The sequence below is a fragment of the Danio rerio genome, chromosome 4 (genome assembly GCF_052040795.2).
Source record: "Danio rerio strain M-AB ecotype USA chromosome 4, GRCz13ab, whole genome shotgun sequence".
Taxonomy (NCBI): domain Eukaryota; kingdom Metazoa; phylum Chordata; class Actinopteri; order Cypriniformes; family Danionidae; genus Danio; species Danio rerio.
This window is the reverse complement of record NC_141024.2, coordinates 62,458,865-62,471,321: the sequence shown is the minus strand read 5'-3', so window position 1 is coordinate 62,471,321 and position 12,457 is coordinate 62,458,865. Positions and strand designations below refer to the sequence as shown.

The following is a 12,457-nucleotide window of genomic DNA, read 5'->3' as shown; positions in this document are numbered from 1 at the left end:
AAGATAAATGTTTATTTTGTATAAAACAAATAGAAATATACATGTACAAGTTGTAGGGCTTTATGATAGCATAGAAAATGCTATTATTTCTAAAATAACATTTATGATAGCATAGAAAATGCTATTATTTTTAAAATAACATTTATGATAGCATAGAAAATGCTATTATTTCTACGATAACATTTCCCTACAAAAATGCATTTTTTATCTGTGTTATTAAATCATTTACTTAATAATATTAAACAGTTAAAAGATATTGTTCAGATGCAAATAACTAATTCTAAAAATTAAGTCTAAGTCTAAAAACACTGTAAAGGTGCAAACATCATTTTTTTTTTAAACAAATAAGCAAGATATTCTGACTCTGATTGGCTGTTGTCATTTTCTTTTTTCTTGTTAACTTCTGCTATTAGTGTTTATTTACAGCTCTGGGTTAAGCTTTGAGCTGCTCTAACAAATAGCCGACCAACTACTGGCAAGGTAGTTTAAAAAATAATAATTTATCATATGTTTGTGATTTTTTTTTTTTAAATATTGCATAAACTGTCGTGATAATAAAATCATTTTACGCTATATTGTACTGCCCTAATATGTTAAAAGTATAAATGGTTATATATTTTGTGTAAATAAACATTTTATTTCTAATCTCTGTGTACATTTCAGCTTTTTTTTTTTAAAGATATTTGTTCAGTAGCTACAGTGTCCCAAGAGTGGGTTATCTGTTGTGACTCGAATAACTTTACACAATATTTATATTACACTTTTCATAATTTTTTTCTATTCATTTATTGCAAACAAGAGTTGAAGGATAAAATTAAACTTCCAAAAATACACTGCATACATATTCATGTGGTTGCTTTTAATGTTATCATTGTGTAATTTAAAGGATTGTAATATTAGGGTTCTGTTTATTATTCATAAGCAAGTTATAAACTGTAGTTTAGCTAACAGTTAAAATAAAAATGGTATAAAATTATATTGTAAATTAAACTTAAGTAAATGTTCAATGTAAATGCAGTAACACCTAAAATTATGTGTATATGTAAATATAACTGTAAACATTGATGTAAATGAAATATTTTAAAATATATTTAATTGTATTTTTAAATAAGTTATAAAACTTTAAAAAATTGACAAACTTATTTAAATATCAATGCCTGAAATTTAAATTTTATTGTATTTTAATATAATATTTCTTATATCCTATAGCCTAATATTTTTAGGTACAATATTCAGTTTAATTAGTTCTTTAAATATTTTATTATGTGCTATTCAATATTAATAAATAAGTTACCTGAACATTAGGGTCAATGTAATTGATAATTCTAAAACATTTAAAAGTCAATATTTCAGTATGTTTTATTATTGAACTATTAAAATATTTTATTACTTAAAAGATGTAAAATATAAGTCCTGATTATAAAAACATTTTATCTAACTGACATGCAATTCGAATAAGCTATATTCATTTATGTTGCAAATAAACATACAATTATATTTGAATATAATGTAATACATTTATTAAAATATAATACTTATTATTATATGTTACTCAATTCATTTAAAATGGATTTTCTTTTTCAAATTATGTAATAAATGATATACGATAAGAGCAGTCTACAGCACATGGCTAATTAATATGCACCTGTCATACCCCAGAAAGCACATGGCTAATTATGCCAGTTCCCGCCTTTTGATTTTTTACCATATTGGGTAATTTGTTTAATTTCAACAAGCATGAGCACCCTTCAAAGCCACAGGTGACCCCAATGGGGTTCAGGGGTCACTACCCTGCAGTCTAAGGCCATGTGACGTCGAGAGGACTGCTGGGGGCTACAGGGTGGGGACAGAGAAGATCCATCAGGTTCCTTTTCGCAGGGGCCATGCTAATCTTCTCTGTATCGATCCAATTTTAGTATATGTGCCACCGTAGCGAGCACAGACCAGTGGTCAGGCTCAGGGCATATGTACGCCTCGAGTCCCAGCAATGTTCCTCCAAGGTGGTGGGACCTGGAGAGCCATGTTCCCACTTGTATGCCGTGCACTACAGAGCTTTGGCCCTGTCAGTGCTAGGCACACTGATTGATGCAGTAGGTCACCAAGTTTATGGACAGGGGGAAATTAGAGTGTCAGGATGGCCTATGGCAAAGTCCCAGTAAAGCAAGGGCTTTGGAAGTGCATTGGTTGCACAACAATACAAACGATCAAAGCATCCCACATTCGTTTTCACCATGCATGTAGACTTTCCAGTTGACCCAGCAGCACCTCCCACGATTTGCTAAACCCATCCTCATGCACCATTTGGAATCGTGAAAAGCCTTTTGTCTTTTTTCATTTCTGTACTTTTATCCACGCACTAAAACAGCAATATGGAGCGCTTCACGGATTTGCGTGTCATCCTTTCGCAGGGGCCATGCTAATATTCTCTGTATCGATCCAAGTATATGTTTTTTTTTTTTTCAAAACATCAGTTCAGAAGCATATAAAAATATCATTTACAAACATTCCTTATGACATTATGTTGGTTTCAAAACAGGAAAACAACAAGCATAATCATTCTGGCAAATCTATTTTCAAACCATCTAGTGAGTACGTAATATAAGGAGTATTCAACATAAACGTTTTGTAAAATTCAGTCTCTTTTTCTTCCATTCTAAAATATTGTTCCACAGTTTTAATATAGTTTTCCAGTTTCTTTTATACATTGTCCATAACTCCATTTTAGCATGTTTATTTTTAACAATGTTTCTCCTTTCTCAAATTACAGTCCTTGCAACTGATAGAAACAAATTGGCAATTCTTGTTTTACTTCCATTAAAACTAGGGATGCACGATATATCGGCGCCCATATCGTTATTGTCCGATAAATGCTATTTTTAAGATTATCGTTATCGATCCGATGTTGACACCTTGCAATTTCGAAATCATATCTTTTTTGCTTCAAGTATAGACTATTCAGTTCATAAGAGCAGTTCAATCTTTTATGAAGTTTGCTGTATAAAAATATAACAATTTAAAATATTTATTATTATCGGCCTATACATATCGGCTATCGGCCTCCAAGTCTGAAGAATTATCAGTTATCGGTATCGGCCAAAAAATCCATATCGGTGCATCCCTAATTAAAACCAAATAAAAATATTTTATACCATTCTGTCTCCTCCTCAATCAGTTTTACTTTTCATCATTTGTTTAATACTTTCTTTTAACTTTGCCATAAATGTATTAAATTCAACACATTTTAAAAACAAATGCATAATACCTTCATTTTCCAGTCCACATATTTTGCATAATGCATTCTCACTGCTTCCAATTTGTGCCAGTTTTGTTTCAGTGAAAATAACATTATGTCTGATGAAATAATCCAACGTTTCAATTTTTGCGTCTAAATATTTCCATTTTAAATTCTTCCAGATTCCCTCTTCGTCTATTTCCACAAATATTTTTTTCCAAAATTGTTCTGAAACTGGTCTTTTATGCACTTTGTTTCTGAAACAAATGTAGAAATTTTTGAGAACACATTCTTGAAAATCTTTCTCATTTTCCTTTAAAAACATTTTCACATTATTCTTTCATTCGAATCTATGATTTCAAAACTTTCTGGATCCACACCTACAAATGTTGCCATAATTTATCGTCCACCCAAACTAAATAATGAATTTCTAAATGACTTTGCTGCTTTTTAACACATATTACCACCCTCTCACCTAATATTATGGTTTTAGGAGATTTTAATATTCATGTGGATAATTTTAATAACTCCCTTACAAGAGATTTTATATCCTGTCTTGAGAGCTTTGGACTTCAACAGCATGTCAATGTTCCCACACACTCTAAAGGACACACCCTCAACCTCATCTGCTGCTCTGGTGTTTCACCCATTGACCTCTCTGCTGAGGAACTCCCTATAACGGATAATTTTCTCCTCTGATTTAATTTTGCACTCTCTCTTTCTTCCACCAAATCTCTCCGTACTATTTCCTTCCGTAACATAAAACATATTAATTTAAAATCCTTTTTTTGCTAGTATTAACTCTCTTCCTGAAATTACTAACCTTTCATCACCAAATGATTTAGTTTCTCATTACAACACTGGACTTCACTATAAGTCTCTGTAATAAAGTTCACGACCCTTTGGCCGCCTGGAAGAAGGAGGCGGAGAACCGACGTAGTTTAAAAATATTTATTAATAACAGGGACGGCAGCTCCTCACGGAGACAATGGGGGGGTTGGCGCCACAGCCCCTGCGAGACCTATATGAGATGGGCCGAGAGAACAGGAGATGAAAAAAAAGGAAAGACAGAGTACACCAGGAAAGGGGAGAGAGGAAAATGAAAAAAAAAAAATTGGGGTTCGGTTCTCCAGACACGCTGCCACTCGGTCCTCCACCAGCTGAGAGATGCGATGACGTGCTGGGAGCCCTGTGGAGGAATCTATCCACCCGTCTGTCTTCTGGCGTCCGGCGGCGGTTCTCCTGGCTGGCTGGCGGCATCTCTGGTCTCCTGCTCCGCTTCCGTGGATGGATGCAGGCTCTGGCATCATGGTGGATCGCGGCAACTCCCCCGGGTTCTGTGGGATGGCTCCCTTCAGCACTTTCCCTTCGGTGGTGAGCCCTGCGTCTCCTGCTCCTCCCCATGCTGGGAGACGGCAGCAGGCAGATCCTTTCCTCGCCAGCCTCAGGCCGCCCCGGCACTCTGGGCAGACGAACAGGTTTCTCCCCCACTCTGGTTAACTCCCAAACACTCGCCCCTCTCTCAGCGGCAAGGGCATCTGGACAACGCGTCCCTCCTTCTCCCGGGCTTCGGCACCACTGTAATAAAGTTCATGGCCCTTTGGCCGCCAGAAAGAAGGAGGCGGAGAACCAACGCAGTTTTAAAATATTTATTAATAACAGGGACGGCAGTCTCCGTGTCTAAACCAAAACGGACGGACGGCAGCTCCTCACGAAGACTGCCGTCAAACTGAAAGCAAAAGTAAAATATGTCCGGGCCCGGTCCTCTCTCGGCTTCCTCTGCCATAGTTCCTCCTTTTATGGTCCAGAGCTCCTTCCGTGGGATCCGAGGCAGGTGCGCACCGCAGGTGTATCCACTTACGCGGTGGCCTTACTCCGTTCCCACGGCTCTCGGCCACGCCCCCTCGCCACAGTCTCATATGGATTTTTTGAACATCTGACAGAAATAAAGTCAATCAGGTAAGCAATGAGCGTAGCTGCTGCTGCTTCTCTTCTGTTTCTGCATATTAACAGCAGGTGTTCATCATCAGTCCTCAATCATCACTTAATTAAACTCATCATCGGCTCATTAACTTTACTCTGCTGCTGAGTAAATTTTGCTCATATGCTCAAATTTTGCTCATTTGCTCAAATTTTGGATCATATGTTTTGTCCCAGCTAAGATATTAAAATGTTCTTTACTTCTCATAGTAACAAATAATGATAATAATTGTCATGGTCACATATATTGCTGTATATGAAGGGATATTTATTTATTAGCATGATGGTTGCTATATTTTAATGAAACAACTGTTTACTATGTGAATGGAGCTATCAAACCGACACGAGCGTTGAAAATAATACATAAGCTAAACTTTTTCAGGTTTTGTGCAGCCATATATACATATAAGTAATATCACAGTATAAAAATAACCTACAACACGAAATCTCTAGGACAGGTGAACTTTCTGACGACACAGCGTCACCAGCACAGACCAAACACTGCACAAAGAATGAGATATTTCAAACATGATGTGACCTTAGCATTAATGTAACAATAAAAATAACTTACCGCACAAAATCTCTGTAATGGATGAACGTCTGACAGCGCAGCGTCAGGCACACAGACAAAATACTGCACACACAGTGAAATATTTTAAATGTGATGTGAGCAAAACATACTGTTTATCAGAACAGGATAAAAATAACCTACCGCTCTAAATCACTATGACAGGTGTACTTGCTGACAGCGCAGCCTCACGAACAAAGACAAAATGCTGCACAAAGAGTGAAAAACTTTGAACGTGATGTAACCAGAACATACTGTGCATCAATATAACAGTATAAAAATAACTTACCACACGAAATCTCTACGACAGGTGTACTTTCTGAAGGCGCAGCCTCACGAATACTGCTCAAAAAGTGAGATATTTCAAACATGTCGTGAACAAAACATACTGTGCATCAATATAACAGTATAAAAATAACTTTCCCCACAAAATCACTTTAACATACGAATTAATCTCGACAGCAGATGAACTTTCTGACCCGATAAATTGAGCATTCAGAGCAAGAGAAACTTTGGAAAATCCTCAGCGCTGATTGGCCCTGATTTTAAACTTTAGACAATGCATCCCTCCGATTAGCCCAGGGTCTAAGCAAACTGTAGACAATCGCGGCTTCTCGTTGGACGAGAGTCTACAGTCTTCAGTTACCATTGCACGTTCCCTGGGTTCCCTGCTGCGTTCGCGCTCTCCCCTGAGCACAGTGGTTCAAGACAGAGTTCAGGCGGTAGCGTCGGGCCCGGCTGGAGCGGCGCTTCCCTCTCTTCCTCGTCCTTTGCCAAGCCTCTTTTGCTCCAGTAGAGCTGCGCGCGCCTGTGGAAGGCCTGCCCACCCGTCGCTGGAAGAGTCTGTTCTGACGCCGAAAACTACTCAAAAGGTCCCCCCTCAAAGCGGTTTGACCAGGTGAAGGAACACGCAAAGAGAGCCCCCGGTGGCTTTTGTCCACCAAGCGAGTGTTCCCTGTGGAATGTCAGGACTTTATTTGCCGGCCTGCCGCTGTTACTGATGGAACGAATGCAGACCGTGTGAAAGGTCATCATTTTATCTGCCATTAAGTAAGCGAACGCTTCTGCTCGGATCAGAGGTAACTTTGTTTCAAGAACTGCAATCTTTTGCAGACGTCTGTGGCGTTTTAGGCAGAGGGACGGTTCTAAACCAATCTGAACCAGAGGCAATTTCGCAGCCAGCCGTCGGTGGTTTCCCGTCCCAGGAATGTAAGGTACTTGCAGCGAGAGGTTGTTTCGTTAGCGCTTCCGCTTTCGTCAGTGAAGTTCTTTTGCGGAACGTTTGTAGATCCCGTCGTGTTCTTCAAGCTATGTCGTTTGAGCACTGTGCTGATAGGCTGACGTAAGATAACAGGACACAAAATATACAAGGCAAGAGTGCAAAGCACGGAGCTCTAGGCAAAGGCGGTCCGAACCGCAGCAAAGCAGGAGGTCTACATGTCCAAATAGACCAAATCAGAAACTAAGCAGAGAAAAACGACATCTGTGGAGAAAGAAAACAGATGGAGGAAAAGAAAGAAAGAACAGGAGGATCCCCTCCCCTCCCCCCATAGAGGGTCTGTTATCCCCAGATCGAGTGCGTCCAGTGGAATCCATGTGTTGGCAGCCCCAACTGATGACAAAACACAAAGCAAGCATCTGGAGGAAGCTCAAACTCTTCATGCGTTGCCACAGTTACTAGCGAGTGGTTTGCAGGCACAGGCACGTCTGCTGCAAGTACAGCGCCGTCAGGGGACAGGGGTTGCTGGCCCATTCCCCATGCTCGGTTGCTGGGCATCACCGCCCTGGAGCACGGCCGATAGAAAACGGCGGCTGCCATTTGCGCCACCCGGCAACTCATACCTACCTGGCAGGGGAGATACCATGATCAAGAAGGTGGTTCACCCAGGGTGAGGCTTGGCCATTGCACTCCGGCCACGCTGACCCCTGCGAATTCCCCAAATGTTGGAATCTCGACGTCATAATTTATGGTAGTGGGGGACTGCGCTCGCACTCTCCCCTGAGTACAGTGGTTCAAGACAGAGTTCAGACAGTAGCGTCGGACCCGGCTGGAGCGGCGCTTCCCTTTCTTCCTCGTCCTTTGCCAAGCCTCTTTTGCTTCAGTAGAGCCGCGCGCGCCTGTGGAAGGCCTGCCCACCCGTCGCTAGAAGAGTCTGTTCTGACGCCGAAAAGGTCCCCCCTCAAAGCGGTTTGACCAGGTGAAGGAACACGCAAAGAGAGCCCCCGGTGGCTTTTGTCCGCCAAGCGAGTGTGCCCTGTGGAATGTCAGAATTTTATTTGCCGGCCGGCCGCTGTTACTGACAGAACGAATGTAGACCGTGTGAAAGGTCATCATTTTTTCTGCCATTGAGTAAGCGAACGCTTCTGCTCGGATCAGAGGTAACTTTGTTTCAAGAACTGCAATCTTTTGCAGACGTCTGTCGTTTAAGGTTTGCAGGGAATTTTTTCGTCAAATCCTCGTACAACGTCAAGTCATGACATTTGACAGATCCACGCCCTAGTATCATGGGTCATCCAGTGAGCAGAGAGCCATAAAACAAGGATAAAACAAGGCGTACGCGTTGGTCAATCGAGCGGACAAAGCCAACTCAGCGTGACAAGCTCCCTGCAGGTATTAGGGCCAATTTACAATCCGGGCCCGACACAGCTGTACAGGTCCTTGCGAAATGTCCCCTTTCGTCACATTTGAAGCACCTGAATTCTGGGCGTTCCTTCATCACATTTTCTGAGCTCATGCATAGTCGACAGGTTTTTACCTGATTGGTGTGCATGACTCTAAAGTGCTGTGGCGCTTCCGCCGTCTCGATTTTGGTACTGTATGGTAAGGAGACCATCTCTTCCGGAAATCTGTTTTTTACAAACCTTGTTCCATCTTCTATGTTTGTGCCAGGATACAATCTTCTTTTAATTTTAGATATGGGGAAAACTCCCCATCTCTCTAGCTTGCTTAAAATTTCTTCATTTGCTAGGTAAACAGGCAGATGCTTGAACGAAACAACATAGTCTCTGTTTTGTAACCTCCGTACTTCAGATTTCACTCCTTTAATTGTCAATCCATTGTCTATTAAAATTTCAGTGTCATCTTCAGTCTCCATTGTTACTTCATACTCCCTTTGTTTGTTTGGGTCTCACCGCCAGCATTCTTCCTTCTCCAATCAGCTCCGTGACTGCTTTGGTTATATCAAATCTTCTTGCATCTTTTACATTTTCTACTTCTACAGTTACTGTTGCTTCCTTTGTGCATACTCTTCTTTGTACCTCTTGCTTATCCTTACCTTTCTCACCTCTTCGTTGGCCGGGCTCTTCATTTTATTTATCTCTTTGTCTGTTGTCAAGTCCATTTTCTTTCCCTCTCCGTCTATTATCCAGCCCATTTTCTTTATCCTTTCTTGCAAGTCCCTCCATTTCCATGTCGTTGCCGGGGAATCTGTCCATGATTAAAAATAAAACACACTACATAACCACCCTTCAGTCAGCAAAATGCTGCTGTTAGGTGGTTTTTAAAGACAAAAAGAAAACAAACAAACAAAAACACTCAAGGTCAATAAACAAAAAGGTAGACAAACAAAATGGGGAGAGCCTTTCTCTCCTTACTGCTGCCAACTCACTTCCTGTTTGCTCTATAGCCCCCTCAGGGTGGTGTGGCCGTAAGCAATGACAGCTGTCAAGTGTTGGCTATTGAAACTAGGCGCAGCCCCAGGAGGCGAGCACAGATTAGCTGCCTGCAGCGCCAATGAGCTGGACAGCCGGAGCTGGGCAAGCTGTGAAGCACCAGATTCCATGTCAGGGTACTGCGGTGTGGCTCCCAGGAGACAGCTCCTGCCAAGCTTGCATGTCAGGATGGCCGAGCGGTCTAAGGCGCTGCGTTCAGGTCGCAGTCTCCCCTGGAGGCGTGGGTTCGAATCCCACTTCTGACAAACCGAGCCTGCGGCAGTGCGCTCAGGCTGAATTCTTTAACTCTCTGCCCCCATGTCTGAATGATACAGTAACACTGACAACGTGCCACATCACGCGGGCTTTAATGCAAGTGCACTGAAAGGGGATCAAAAGAATTGTCCTGGGATGGTGTTGCTTTTTAAGGTTTGCAGGGCATTTTTTTCGTCAAATCCTCGTACAACGTCAAGTCATGACATTTGACAGATCCATGCCCTTGTATCGTGGATCATCCAGTGAGCAGAGAGCCAATTGAGAATGTGCGTAAAAGCAAATCTGAATGTTTCCGCCCAGTTGCTAACAGGAGACCCTCCGCTTGTAAAGCCATCGTGATAACCACAGGAGCCTCCGGTTAGGGTGAGAGCACTGTCTTGTGGTGCCAGCGCAGAGAGACGGAAAGTCACTTTCCACAATGTTTTCATTCAATGTTCTACGCTGGTGGAATCACCTTCCCATTCCCACTCGGATTACGGATACACCGGTGTCCTTCAAACGACAGCTAACACCCATCTCTTCAGAGTACACCCGAACCCCGGTGAATATCCCTCTCTCTAAAGAAAACGAAACTCCTACTCCAGCACTAAATTCTCTGAGCACAAACAAATTACTTGGAATAAATAGCCCTTTTTCGTATGCATTGCCTCGTCTTGTTGAATACCTCCACTATTGTATGTCGCTTTGGACAAAAGTGTCCGCTAATTGTATGCTTCCGCCCAGTTTCGAACAGGAGACCTTTAGCGTGTAATGCAAACATGATAAACACTACACTACGGAAACCAATAGGCCAGTGCTGCTTCAAGTATTTAGAGTCTTTTTTTATAGAGCTGTCTTGCTCTACAAAGCTAAAAGAAATCAGATTCTACGCAAGTTTGCGACACCGCGAGGGGCGGTAAACACTGAGCTGAATTCAAACTTCTAGCCATCACACCGCTCTGCAGAAAGAATGTTTTCAGTGAACGTCAGTACTCAACAGAAGCCTGATTTGACAATTGTCATAAAAGCCAGAGGTTGTTTCCGCCCAGTTTCGAACTGGGGACCTTTCGCGTGTGAGGCGAACGTGATAACCACTACACTACAGAAACCTTCAGGCAGATCGAGCTGATAACCCTTTTTGATTGGGTGCCTGTCGACGATCATTGCTTGTGCGGCAGTGGATGCTATTATTTTCTCGCCAAAAGAAGAGCACTGTTTCTGCTCGGTTTCGAACCGAGGACCTTTCGCGTGTTAGGCGAACGTGATGACCACTACACTACAGAAACCCAAAAAAAAAAAACCAAGGCGTACGCGTTGATCAATCGAGCGGACAAAGCCAACTCGGCGTGACAAGCTCCCTGCAGGTATTAGGGCCAATTTACAATCCGGGCCCGACACAGCTGTACAGGTCCTTGCGAAATGTCCCCTTTCGTCACATTTGAAGCACCTGAATTCTGGGCGTTCCTTCATCACATTTTCTGAGCTCATGCATAGTCGACAGGTTTTTACCTGATTGGTGTGCATGACTCTAAATTGCTGTGGCGCTTCCGCCGTCTCGATTTTGGTACTGTATGGTAAGGAGACCATCTCTTCCGGAAATCTGTTTTTTACAAACCTTGTTCCATCTTCTATGTTTGTGCCAGGATACAATCTTCTTTTAATTTTAGATATGGGGAAAACTCCCCATCTCTCTAGCTTGCTTAAAATTTCTTCATTTGCTAGGTAAACAGGCAGATGCTTGAACGAAACAACATAGTCTCTGTTTTGTAACCTCCGTACTTCAGATTTCACTCCTTTAATTGTCAATCCATTGTCTATTAAAATTTCGGTGTCATCTTCAGTCTCCATTGTTACTTCATACTCCCTTTGTTTGTTTGGGTCTCACCGCCAGCATTCTTCCTTCTCCAATCAGCTCCGTGACTGCTTTGGTTATATCAAATCTTCTTGCATCTTTTACATTTTCTACTTCTACAGTTACTGTTGCTTCCTTTGTGCATACTCTTCTTTGTACCTCTTGCTTATCCTTACCTTTCTCACCTCTTCGTTGGCCGGGCTCTTCATTTTATTTATCTCTTTGTCTGTTGTCAAGTCCATTTTCTTTACCTCTCCGTCTATTATCCAGCCCATTTTCTTTATCCTTTCTTGCAAGTCCCTCCATCTCCATGTCGTTGCCGGGGAATCTGTCCATGATTAAAAATAAAACACACTACATAACCACCCTTCAGTCAGCAAAATGCTGCTGTTAGGTGGTTTTTAAAGACAAAAAGAAAACAAAGAAACAAAAACACTCAAGGTCAATAAACAAAAAGGTAGACAAACAAAATGGGGAGAGCCTTTCTCTCCTTACTGCTGCCAACTCACTTCCTGTTTGCTCTATAGCCCCCTCAGGGTGGTGTGGCCGTAAGCAATGACAGCTGTCAAGTGTTGGCTATTGAAACTAGGCGCAGCCCCAGGAGGCGAGCACAGATTAGCTGCCTGCAGCGCCAATGAGCTGGACAGCCGGAGCTGGGCAAGCTGTGAAGCACCAGATTCCATGTCACGGTACTGCGGTGTGGCTCCCAGGAGACAGCTCCTGCCAAGCTTGCATGTCAGGATGGCCGAGCGGTCTAAGGCGCTGCGTTCAGGTCGCAGTCTCCCCTGGAGGCGTGGGTTCGAATCCCACTTCTGACAAACCGAGCCTGCGGCAGTGCGCTCAGGCTGAATGCTTTAACTCTCTGCCCCCATGTCCGAACGATACAGTAACACTGACAAAGTGCCGCATCACGCGGGCT

The 12,457-nt window shown here is 42.3% G+C and overlaps 1 protein-coding gene, 2 long non-coding RNA genes, 6 other non-coding genes and 1 pseudogene across 9 annotated transcripts in view; 5 read left to right on the top strand and 5 right to left on the bottom strand.

Annotated features, from left to right (window-relative positions):
- Positions 1 to 12,457, top strand: part of LOC148682295 (uncharacterized) — a 560,329-nt gene that overhangs the window by 147,516 nt on the left and 400,356 nt on the right. The gene's annotated exons all lie outside the window — the stretch shown is intronic.
- The window catches only part of znf1117 (zinc finger protein 1117), a gene marked incomplete in the record, with an annotated part of 481,533 nt that overhangs the window by 201,889 nt on the left and 267,187 nt on the right, over positions 1 to 12,457 (top strand).
- Positions 1,867 to 1,940, bottom strand: LOC137495108 (U6 spliceosomal RNA; annotated as a pseudogene).
- LOC137495083 (U6 spliceosomal RNA) lies at positions 2,364 to 2,466 on the bottom strand. The gene has a single exon (XR_015485188.1). It is a non-coding gene; the product is annotated as a U6 spliceosomal RNA (small nuclear RNA).
- On the bottom strand, positions 4,170 to 6,022 carry LOC148682303 (uncharacterized). Its single transcript, XR_015942951.1, has 2 exons — positions 5,784 to 6,022; positions 4,170 to 5,168 (listed from the first exon to the last, which is right to left on the bottom strand). It is a non-coding gene; the product is annotated as an uncharacterized LOC148682303 (long non-coding RNA).
- Positions 7,619 to 7,782, top strand: LOC137494474 (U1 spliceosomal RNA). Its single transcript, XR_015486888.1, has one exon. It is a non-coding gene; the product is annotated as a U1 spliceosomal RNA (small nuclear RNA).
- Positions 9,615 to 9,697, top strand: trnal-cag (transfer RNA leucine (anticodon CAG)). The gene has a single exon. It is a non-coding gene; the product is annotated as a tRNA-Leu (tRNA).
- trnav-cac (transfer RNA valine (anticodon CAC)) lies at positions 10,723 to 10,795 on the bottom strand. The gene has a single exon. It is a non-coding gene; the product is annotated as a tRNA-Val (tRNA).
- On the bottom strand, positions 10,900 to 10,972 carry trnav-aac (transfer RNA valine (anticodon AAC)). Its single transcript has one exon. It is a non-coding gene; the product is annotated as a tRNA-Val (tRNA).
- On the top strand, positions 12,274 to 12,356 carry trnal-cag (transfer RNA leucine (anticodon CAG)). The gene has a single exon. It is a non-coding gene; the product is annotated as a tRNA-Leu (tRNA).